The sequence below is a fragment of the Suricata suricatta genome, chromosome 3 (genome assembly GCF_006229205.1).
Source record: "Suricata suricatta isolate VVHF042 chromosome 3, meerkat_22Aug2017_6uvM2_HiC, whole genome shotgun sequence".
NCBI lineage: Eukaryota > Metazoa > Chordata > Mammalia > Carnivora > Herpestidae > Suricata > Suricata suricatta.
This window is the reverse complement of record NC_043702.1, coordinates 124,169,957-124,181,911: the sequence shown is the minus strand read 5'-3', so window position 1 is coordinate 124,181,911 and position 11,955 is coordinate 124,169,957.

Below are 11,955 nucleotides of genomic sequence, written 5' to 3'. Positions count from 1 at the left end.
GTCTCCCTCCCTCTCTCTGTCCCTCCCCTGCTTGTGCTCTCTCTCTCTCTCTCTCTCAAAAAATTAGATAAACACTAAAAAAATTTTTAGACATTAATATTGCGGCACCAAGATCAAAAGTCACATGTTCCACTGACTGAGCCAGCCAGGGGCTCGCTCTGCCTGAAATATTTTGCTCTCTCTCTTTGTCTGGCTCATTTCTACTCATCCTGTAGCTATCAGCTTCAATGTCACTTTATCGAGGAAGACTCTGTTCATCTTAGATTCAGTCAATTTTTTGCTGTTAAACATGTCATGTACTTTGGCCTGCACACTCGTGGTTGCTTAATTATTTATAAGTGTTCTATCTTCCCTGCTAAACTATAAGCTCTGAAGGAACAGATTCTGTCATGTTCTCTGCTATATTACCACAGCACAATGCTTGGAACCTAACCAGTTATCAGATATTTATTGCGATTGTGATAAAGTGGGTGCAAATTAATTTCATTCTGTGACTTTTATATCATTAGTCGAGAACATCTGGGGCTTGATTAGATGTTGCAGAAACAAAGTTATGAGTCTCTGCAGAAAGTGAACACTTCAATTGTGGTCGTTGAAATATTTTTGCAAAAAGTAAAAAAAAAAAAAAAAAAGAATCCTTTTTCCATGTAATTTTAGCAAAGAGGGCTTTGATTGCCCAAAATGAAATGCTTGATTAGGAAATTCTTGTTAGCAAAAGGAATTTAAAAAAATTAAAAGCATTTTTATTCACAAAAATTTTTAACCAAAGTAGATTTATATAGAGATGTTCCCCTTGAGAAATGTGTGCAATAGTAGTGTTTAATGTAGGCAGCAAACATTCTTGGCAGAAAGTGTAAAAAAAAAATCAAAATCTTGAGAGGAGTGTTTATTATTTGGGTATAATCAATGCACTGAGTAACAGAAAGGAACATGTAATTTAGGATACCTTCACTTAAGTGAAATGGATACGGATATATTCTTAGATTTTGAAACTCTAAATACTGGAGTTACAAAAACCAGTGCCAAAAAAAAAAAAAAAACCCTCAAAACAAACAAACAAAAAAACCCAAGCATGGATAACTTCCATTAAACTGAGTAAGGGAAAGTTATATGACAAATGGGAAAATGGATTATTTGGGTTTTTTTTAATGTTTATTTATTTTGAAAGGGAGAGAGCATGTGTGTGAGTAGGGGAAGGACAGAGAGAGAGGGAGAAAATCCCAAGCAGGCTCCATGCTGTCAGCACAGAGCCCAATTTGGGGCTTGAACCCACAAAGCATGAGATCATGACCTAAGCCAAAATCCAGAGTCACACACTTAACTGACTGACCCAGGCACTCTGAAAATATATTATTTCTGCAATCCCTTGATTTCTGTAACCTTCCTTTATATCTTAGGCCATCTCAGAAAAAGGAATTTTCTGGAGGAACTTTGAGTGGATCACAGTTTTGATGGTAAGGAAGGAAGTTGAGGGAAGCTAGATAGCCAGAACCACAGTTAAAGTCAGTTCTGAAATGGCGTCTTTGCCCACTCCATTGCCAGTGAACACTGAGTACCACTCCAGAGATTGTTACCATTAGGCCACCAGACTCTGGATATCACCCATGCGAGTGGAGTGAATTCTGCTTACTCTTCACAACTGAGTCCAGATTCAAAGTCTCAAGTAACACCATCCAGTCTACCAGACTTAGGTCACTTTCCCTCATTCTAGGATTACTTGGGGGGGGGGGGAGTGTGGAAGGGCAGAAGGCAACTATCTGGATTTTCTGGCCCCTATAGTGGGAGAAGAGGTCCTGCCACCCACCAAAATTCCCAAATAGAAAATTCCCAAATAGTGTAAGGAGGGGAGGGGAAGAACTGGGCAGCCACAAAATTATAAATAACTCATTATGTATTTCCATCTTTCAGAAATACAAGGAGATGTAAGAGAATGTTGCCCTACCCAACAACTATGATTGCATCTTTTCTACAAACGTAGGCAGAAGTTTACTAAATTACCAATCACTTGATTTAAACATACCCAAATATACGTGCACACACACATGCATAACTCAGTCCGCTGATTTTTCTCCTAATTTACCATTCTTATTGAGAAAGTGAAACAGTTTTCTTTGTCCCAGGTTAAATAAAGGAAATAGTCACATGTTTCATTAAAGTGCAACCATAATGTAGCTATTTACCTCAGAGGATAAACTGAACAATAATGTGTTTGATGAAGAAATTACGATTGAGAAAAGGCAAATTCAGCCATGTAGAGAGCCATGAAGTTCCATCTAAAGGATCCTTCTATTTTCCTTTTTTCCCAAGTAATCTCTCTGCCCAACATGGCGTTCAAACTCAGGACCCCAAGATCAACAGCCGAGTGCTCTACCAGCTGAGCCGCCCAGGTGCTCTAAAGACCTAAAAGACGCTCCTTTAGGGGCGCCTGGGTGGCTCAGTCGGTTAAGCATCCAGCTTTGGCTCAGGTCATGATCTCACAGGTCGTGGGTTCGAGCCCCGTGCCGGGCTCTGTGCTGACCACTCAGAGCCTGGAGCCTGCTTCAGAGTCTGTGTCTCCCTCTCTCTCTGACCCTCCCCTGCTCGCGCTATCTCTGTCTCTCAAAAAAAAAAAAAAAAAAAAAAAGGACGCTCCTTTATTGCCTCCTATTTTAAGAGGGGAACTGGATTGGGGTATTGTTCTCCTCTTTCCATTGGTTACTGAATGCTCCTTTTATTTGATCTGATATTTGTAAATCAAAAGCATTAGGAAAATCTGCCCACCTCTGAACTCAGTTTCACATTTAGTCTCATATAGTCATCTGTTTATATGATAATTAGCCATAGGGATTACTTATAAATATTATGTCTGTGCTATTATTGTTTTAGAAACTGATTCCTTGGAAGGCAGGAGTTCTGTTTGTTTAGTTAATTGTGTTTAACACCAAACATTGGTCATTACACAAAAGATTTTTAATGTTGCTGTTAAAGATAATAAAAATAAAACTCTTTTCCTGACTTTGGCAGATAAAATCTTTCTTCATATAAGAGGGGGTTGGCAAACAACAGTCTGGGGGCCAAATCCAACCCACCATCTCTTTTTGTCTGTTTTTGTACATAAAGTTTTATTGGAGGACAGTCATGCTCATTTACGTTTTGCCTGTGGCTACTTTCCTTTTACGATGGCAGAGTTGAGTAATTGTGACAGACACTGTATGGCCTGCAAAGCTTAAATTATTTAGTATCTGGCCATTTACCAAAAAAGCTTGCTGACCATTAATCTGTATCAGCGGTTCTTACCTCAGACAGTAGGATAGGATCACCTATAAAATTCAAAAAAATTAAAGATCTCTGGCCCCACACAAATACCTCAAATCAGAATCTTTAGGGTCAGAGTCAGAGATATAATACAGTTTTTACAAGTTCACCACAAAACTGAAAATCACCAGCCTAATGCAACACATACTATCTAGTATAATTTTAGTAACTCTCGCTCACTGAGTGTGTGGTAGATGTCAGGCATTGTATTAGAGGCTCTATATGTATTTCTTCATTTTAATATCCATAAAACCCACCTTAGATACATTTTACAATCCTTAATGTGTAGTGAGGGAAATTGAAGCTTTCTAAGCCTAACCTGAACGAGCTCACACAGCTGGTAAGTGGGACAGCAAGGGTTTGTACTCGTCTTCCTATCTGCCCAGATTGACAACAAAAGACAACTATCCAGGTGGAGAAAAACTGACTCATATCCCCCGAGATTTGCTTTTCCTCTGGGGGAAATGTAGGCAGTTTGCGATACCAACACTACGTTGGCCTACATGAGAACGGCCTGCGTATGACAGCAGAACTCTCCTATTGAAGGAAAGTGGCACAGCTGAGAAAACACTAGAACATTCAGATAAGATTTCATTCAAACCTAGAGGATAACGAAAGGGAAAGAAACTCATGGAGGACCATGTAGCTGAATATTAATTTTCAATGAAGAGTCTACCATAGGGACATCTTCCTATCTGACTCATGATCTGTCCCAAATGGGAGAGCTCTTTCTTACTTATTTTGTTTTTTTAATGTTTGTTTATTTTTTGAGAGAAAGATAAAGCATGAGCAGGGCAGGGGCAGAGAGAGACACAGAATCTGAGCTATCAGCACAGAGCCCAGCGTGGGGCTTGAACTCACAAAGTCAGACACTTAACTGACTGAGCCACTCAGATGCTCCACTTATTTTATTTTTAAGTAATCTCTATACTCAACCTGGGGCTTAACCTCATAACCTGGAGATCAAGAGTCGCATGCTCCTAACTGAGCCAGCCAGGCACCCCAAGCTCATCTTTAATCCCTAACCTCTTGGAATGTCATAAAGAACTCTAAACATTCCCCCGGAAAATAAAGCATGGAGTGTCCTCTCCATCCTGTTTAAAACATATTTTTCAGGGGCACCTGGGGGGCTCAGTTGGTTAAGTATCCAGTTCTTGGTTTCGGCTTAAGTCATGATTTCACTGTTTGTGGGTTTGAGCTCAATGAGTTGCGCTGGCAGCTTGGAGCCTGCTTGGGATCCTCTCTCTCCCTCTCTCTCTGCCCCTCCCCTGCTCACTCTTTCTCTCTATCTCTTTCTCAAAATAAATAAACAACAACAACAAAAAATTTCACACCTTTCAATTTCTGGTTTCTAGAATGGTTTACACATGAATGTCCAACTTTTTCTTAACTCACTGATCATGATATGACAAACCTAATATTGCCCAAGATATTGTGAACATTGAACATATATTTGTGCTAGAAGATATCATATGATTAAAAAATGTATTAACCTAAATATATCTATAAGTTCTTATTTAGACAGAGCTGTAAATGAGGGTCAAATCAGCTATATAAATCCTATCATATTAATCTGAGTCTATTCAAGTTCTAGTACCTGTTTTCCAATAACTCCTATTGTGGTGTGACTCAGATAATTTTGGTAACCAGTTCTTTTTTTTTTTTCAATTTCAGTATCCTATTTGTTATTGCTAATTTATACCCAAAAAACATTGTTATTTTATGATGTAAAGCGTAATAAGAAAAGCTAGGTTTGGGGCACCTGGGTGACTCAATTTGTTGAACACATAACTCTTGATTTCAACTCAGATAATGATCTCATGGTTCGTGAGATTGAGCCCTGATTCAGGCTTTGCCCTGACAATGTGGATCCTGCTTAGGATTCTCTCTGTCTCTCTGTCTCTCTCTCTCTGCCCCTCCCCCACTTGCGCTCTCTCTGTCTTTCTCAAAATAAATAAACATTAAAAAAAAAACCCTTCAGGTTTAACTGAATAAATTTAAAATTGAATCTTCCCAAGGGTACCATTTATTAAGAAGTATGATATTCTTTTTATTTATTTATTTATTTATTTTTTGAGAGAGAGAGGTTGAGAGAGCAGGTTAGGGGCAAAGGGAGAGAGAATCTGAAGCAGGATTGAGCCAGCAGAGAGCCCTATGTGGGGCTTGATCTCACAACCATAATATCACCACCTGAGCTGAAATCATGAGTGGGTTGCTCAACCAACTGAGCCACCCTGGTGCCCCAATGAGTATGATATTTTTAAAGTGAGCATTTATTAGTGTTATGGACTGAATTGTCCATAACAAATTAATATGTTATAATCCTAAACCCCAGTACCTTAGAACATGACTATACTTGGGGATAGAGCCTATAAAAAGAGTTAATTAAAGAAAAATGAGATCATAGAGGGACGCCCTAATCAAATATGCCTGGTGTCCTCGTAAGAAGAGATTGGGATACATGTAGACACAGAATGAACACAACGTGAAGACAGTGGAATAAGACGGCCCTTTGCAAGCCAAGGAGAGAGTCCTTAGAAAAGATAAAAACCACCAACACCTTAATCTTGGACTTGTAGCCTTCAGAATTATGAGAACATTTCTGTTCTTTAAGCCACCCAGTCTGTGGTATTTGTTATAGTAGCCCTAGGAAACTAGTATGATAATGACATCCAACAAAATTTCTGTAAGTTTTGCCAAGTGGAGCTGCTTTCTCTTGATTCTGTTTAAAGCAGTGCCTAAATGGGCCTCTTGGCTGAAAGTTGTCTGATGTCTCTTTCATAGAGGTGTTCTGTTTACTATCACCCTAGAATAAGTCTTAAAGGGTTAGCTGATGATCAGTTTTGGGCTGGAAGTCTTCATGAAAGACAGGCAGGCCAATTTGTTATTAAAAGATCTTTCATAGCCGAGAACTCTGGAAACAAATGGGTGAGCCCTGGTATATTTCAGGGCCAAGAGTTCCATCCCAGGGAATCCCGAGGGGGCTGGACAAATTGAAAGCACAGCTCATGGCTGGGTTTGCCAACAGTGTTTCTGATCAAACTCAGAGAAACTTGTCACAAGAGAAGCCAGTAACTCAAGAGATGAGAGTTTGGAAAAGAGGAAGGAAGAAATTTATTTTGGATGCGGGCAGCCTGGAGATGTGGCCGGTGCAAATCTTGACAACCAACCTCTCCTCCAGCAAGACGGACATCTAGAGTTTGATAGAGAGCGCTTTGGGGAGGGGGTGGTGGATAACGTGCAAGAGAGCCAGCAGAGAGCATGTGGTCATGGGTGGAGATCCGTATGTGTTCAGCTCATGATCATGGGCAGGGGAGGGATGAGGGGATCCCCATGAGGGGATATGGGTGTGGTCTCGTGGGCATTCCATTGCTATCAGGGCTTTTCTGCTCAGGTGGTTGGGATGTTCTGGGTCATTGCAAAATGCCTTCCTCAATGGCTCAAGAAATGCGCATACTGGGTTTTAGTTAGAGAATGAGTTAAGCTTCTTTGTACCTGGTTTTTAACTGTTCAGGTCTATCTATAGTTGAGCAAGAGGGTTTGCTAACAGGTTCAGAAGCAATTTCAGGAGGGACTCAGAAACATCAGTTTATTTAGGTTTTGGGATCAAGTCAACAGGAACCTAGCTCCAGAAACCCCAGAAATGACTTGGGCTACATCTGCCATGATTACTTTGGATTGTCACCCTGAATCTAAGGCAACCCTTCAGGTCTAGTTTGCAGATGCTGACTTGGTCCTGGTTTAGGACTGGACTCTAAAGGGGAAGGGTAGGTCAGAAACTATTGGTTTCCTCATATTTCCTTAGTGTAATTGCTCGAAATATCTTCCTGTTTCTATTTATTTTCATTATTATCTTAATGAGCAGTGGTAATAGGAGTGTCACATAGGGGAGGGAGTAGGTTATAGAGAATTCATTTGTGAGGGAGGACTCCATTGGACTCCCACTCTTTACCTAAAGCTGTTCAGAAAATCCCGGTGACTCAGCTCTAGTGTTTTCTGTTTTGTGCATGTTTTTAAAAATTTTTTTAATGTTTATTTATTTTTGAGAGACAGAGTGTAAGCAGGGGAGGGGCAGAAAGAGAAGGAGATCCAAATCTGAAGCAGGACTCGAGCTCATAAACCACGAGATCATGACCTGAGCCGAAGTCAGCCGCTTAACCAACTGAGCCACCCAGGCACCCCTGCGCATGGGTTTGTGTTTGAGGATGTCATTCCCTCTCCCTACATAAATGATTTACACTGGAGAGGTCTGAGGTCTTAGGTGTACTTTAATCAGGGTTTTTACTTAATCTAAACTCTATCCACACACCCTACTGCTTCCCATTCCTTGTCCTCCTCACCCCAGTCCCGTCTTGAACGGAAAGTTCATTATACTTCTGTGGCTCTGGGTACACATCTAATATCATACATAATATTTCTACCTGTCAAAAGGTAGTTTCTGTGACATTAGAACAAAGATTTCTTTTACTTCTTCCTTTTAACCTGCATGTAACTTCATACTTTCTGTGCAATAATGATCCAGTTTATTTTATACTCTAGCTGTTTACATGCATGTCGTATTGTACTGCTCTTACAAGACTGTTCAGTTTAAGACAGGGACCCATGACTCATTAATCTTTTTTTTTTTTAAAGCTTTTCTTTTTTTTTTAATTTTTTTAAATTTTTAATTGCTTTTTATTTATTTTTGAGAGACAGTGTGAGCCGGGGAGGGTCAGAGAGAGAAAGATACAGAATCGGAAACAGGCTCCAGGCTCTGAGCCAGCAGTCAGCACAGAGCTCGATGTGGGGCTTGAACCCACGAACCGTGAGATCTGACCTGAGCCGAAGCCAGACGCTTAACCCACTGAGTCACCCAGGCGCCCCCTCATTCATCTTTGTATTTCTCCTTCATTCCCACCCTTCTCACTCTCTAACCCCCTCCTCAGTAATATGATACTTGTCTATCAACAAGGAGTTGGGTACATATGTGATATATTCAACCTGTTTTAGTCTCTGTTTCATATAAGTTGGTTGGTATCTAAAAACCTTTTCTTGTTTTAATATAAACAAACAATGCCTTGACAATTACACATTCCAGACTATTATTTAAGCGTGTGCTAGCTCAATCACTCTGAGTAACTTACAACATAGTTTAGTCTAAAAAAAAAAAAGACAAAATCAAAGGAAGAACTATGGAGTACAAGCATATCAGAAAATACATTGAAAAAAAAATCATAAGACATTATTTTAACTGATTTGTGTGTGCTCCAAAAACTAGCATTAATTTTTGATTTATGCTAAGAACAAAAATGTATTTGATGACTTGTCATTGGCATTTGGTCAAAAAACTGATGACTATAACATATATATAAAATGGATTAAAAAATTTTTTAATGTTTTTATTTATTTTTGAGAGAGAGACAGAGAGAGAGAGAGACAGCATGAGCAGGGGAGGGGCAGAGAGAGAGGGAGACACAGAATCTGAAGACAGGCTTAAGGCTCTGCGCTAGCTGTCAGCACAGAGCCCAAAGCGGGGCTCAAACCCACGAATCATGAGATCATGACCTGAGCCGAAGTCAGACACTTAACCGACTGAACCACTCAAGTGCCCCTATAAAATGGATTTTTAAACATCATTTTATTTAATTTTATTTATTTTTAATTTTTTAAATGTTTGTTTATTTTTGAGAGAGAGAGAGAGAATGCACGAGTAAGCTGGGGAGGGCAGAGAGGACGGAGACACAGAATCTGAACAGGTTCCAGGCTCTGATCTCTGAGATGTCAGCACAGAGCCCAATGTGTGGCTTGAACCCACGAACCGTGAGATCATGACCTGAACCAAAGTCAGATGCTCAACTCACTGAGCCATCCAGGCACCCCCCCTAAAAATCGGTTTAGTGCTTACTGTGTGACATGAACTATTCTAAGTGGTTTACATGAAATGACTCATTTAATTTTCATAGTATAGTAGTGGTAGAGGCCAGGGCCGAGTCTAAATTTCTAGGCATTAAATAATAAAATACAAAATAAAACTAAATTGTTTAAGTTGCATTAAAGGTAGACAGTAGTGATTTCTAAGCACAAATGACTATAAAACATATGAGCTGTTTCTTTAAAAAAAATTTTTTTTAAACATGTGTTTATTTTTGAGAGACCAGAACATAAGCAGGGGATGGGGGGGGGGAGAGAGAGAGAGAGAGAGAGAGAGAGAGAGAGAGAGAGAGAATCTGAAGGAGCCTCCAGGCTCTGAGCTGTTAGCACAGAGCCTGCCACAGGGCTTGAACTCATTAACTACAAGACCATGACTTGAAATGAAGTTGAAACTCAACTGACTGAGCCACCCAGGCACCCCTAAGCTGTTTGTCTTTAGTAATACATTCTTAAAATGTTATCTTAGCTCAAGAAAATGCTCAAACACTATTTCACTGGATTAATATAAAGCACTGGATTAAAACAAATTATATGATTTTACTAGTTTGACACTTTAAATATGTATATCAATTTCAACAATGTCTTATTTGATCTTATTTATGTCACCTCTTCACACCCTGAAAAACGCTACTACTACATAACAAAGAGCAAAAATTTTGAACAGCAAAATCAGAAAAGCTTAGTTCAGTAGCTGAAATTCTTACAGTATTATTAATTTGGGAATAAAATTCAGAGTTTCTATTTTCCTTTTCTTGCCAAATAACCATATTATCTTTCTTCTAAATAGATGCAGTCTCAAGGAACAAATTATTCTCTGTAATTTATACGTCTACCTTAAGTGGAGAGTTCAAAGCATAAAAACGTTTCTCATAAATTAGCTTTTATTGTAAACACCGAAGTAATTTTCTAAGCTACTTTTCTCCTTTTTCTGCCAAATGTTTCTGTTTAATTATATTATTAAGATGAATTCTGGGAAGCCCCTTGGCTTTAAACTTATACTCAACTGAAATATTAATGAAATAAAAAAAATTAACGTTAAAATCATATTTTACAGGAGAACCTTGAAGGGGATTTGCCAACTGAGATACAACTATTAATAGTTTAAAGAAACTGTATTACCTAGGCTGCTTGTAAAGGAAGTTGGATTATTTGCTTCACCTAAACAGGGAAGTTGGCATGTTTGCCTAGCAACAGCCGCTAAAACCTTCTGTTGTGGAAGGTTCCCTAGGAGTGAGGAGAAGGGAGGAGGAGGAGGAAAAACCCGGAGAAACAGATTAATCTGTTTTTCCTAGCAGGGGACTGAGGTCTGGCTCTTTGAGGAGGTAAAGGTTATCCCTTTACATTAGCATACACTAATCTAATCCCTCCGTGATAGCTAGTAGTTCTTTGTAGGATTGGGGTTACTATTGCTGTTGAAGGGAAGGTTACAGATTTAGCGCACTTCAAAGGGAGTAAATTCTAATCAATAGACACATCAATAGGTTTCCTAAAAAGGAGTTGAATTCTGAGTACTGGAGGGTGTCAGCATCTAAAAAGACCTCCGCTCATAGTTTAGAAAGGTGTGTGATAATGTTTTACAAATCTTATGAAACACTGAGATTGACTTTACCGAGTTAAAGGCAGTAGCTTCTCTAAATACAGTACTGCTCTCGGTATTGATGATGCCTGCAGTGAAGGACAAGAAAGCAAAATTTATGCTCTCTTGGCCAAGACCTGAAGCAAAAAAGGGAATAATGCAGAGGAGTATTAACTCGGTGTTTGTATGAAGCCCATCTCTATCGTGGGCGATTTGTCTTGAAATTGGGACTGTTATGATCCCCAAAGAATTCCTTTTCTATCCCTTAAATGCATGTGTTTGGTTAAGCGCAATTGGCTTAAAGGGGTCTCCCACTACCCCCAAATCAAAATGGCTCCTTTTCCATAAGGGAGAAGAAACTTTCAATTATTACAAGATCTTTTAGATCCAGGGAACTCTTCAATGGGCCAAAATCTTTCCGTTCTGCCTCAGACAGCTACCGTCGTTCGCACAGGCCTGGAAAGACGTTCTGGAGCAGTGAATGTCCAGGCCCTTCGGCCGTTTTCGCCGGGTTGGGAAGGGGAACTCTTTAGGACTCTGCGAGAGCGGTGACTAGGGCAAAGCTGGTGCGATCGAGAACCGGATAAAACAAGATAAGAACAAATTCTCTGGGTAGGGGAGGGGGATGTATAAAGGACCCAGAGTGGGGGACGTAAGCCGAGAAAGTCAGGGTTCGATGGAAACGTCAGAAATTTCCCAATCCCCCCGCGCCGTCCCGCCGCTCGCCGCTGGGCGCCAAGACGCTGGTGGGGGAGGGCCGGCGGACTGCTGGACCAGTTTGGCTGCTCCGGGCGTGGGTGCGCCCCGGGGGAGGCGGAGAGCGTCTCGGGCCTCGCTCCCGGGCGTTGGCGGCGGATGACTCAGAGCTTTCCTCCTGCGCCCGCCCCGCCCCTCCGCGCGCCCCGCCCCTTGAAGGAGGAGCCTTGCCATCGTCCCCGCCCCAGTCTCCGGGGCGGGCCGGAGCCCGAGGAAGAGGAAGGGGACGAGGACAACGAGCGACTGGGAGGAGGAGGAGGAAGAGGAGGCCGACCAACAAAATGGCCCCTGCTGCAGGAGCAGCCTCAGCAGCAGCAGGTGGGAGGCCAGAGGCGGCGCTGGCGGTGGCGGCGGCGGCCGTGGCCCGGCGGCCTGGGACAGAGTCAGAGTCGACGGTGGCGGCGGCGGCGGCGGCGTTG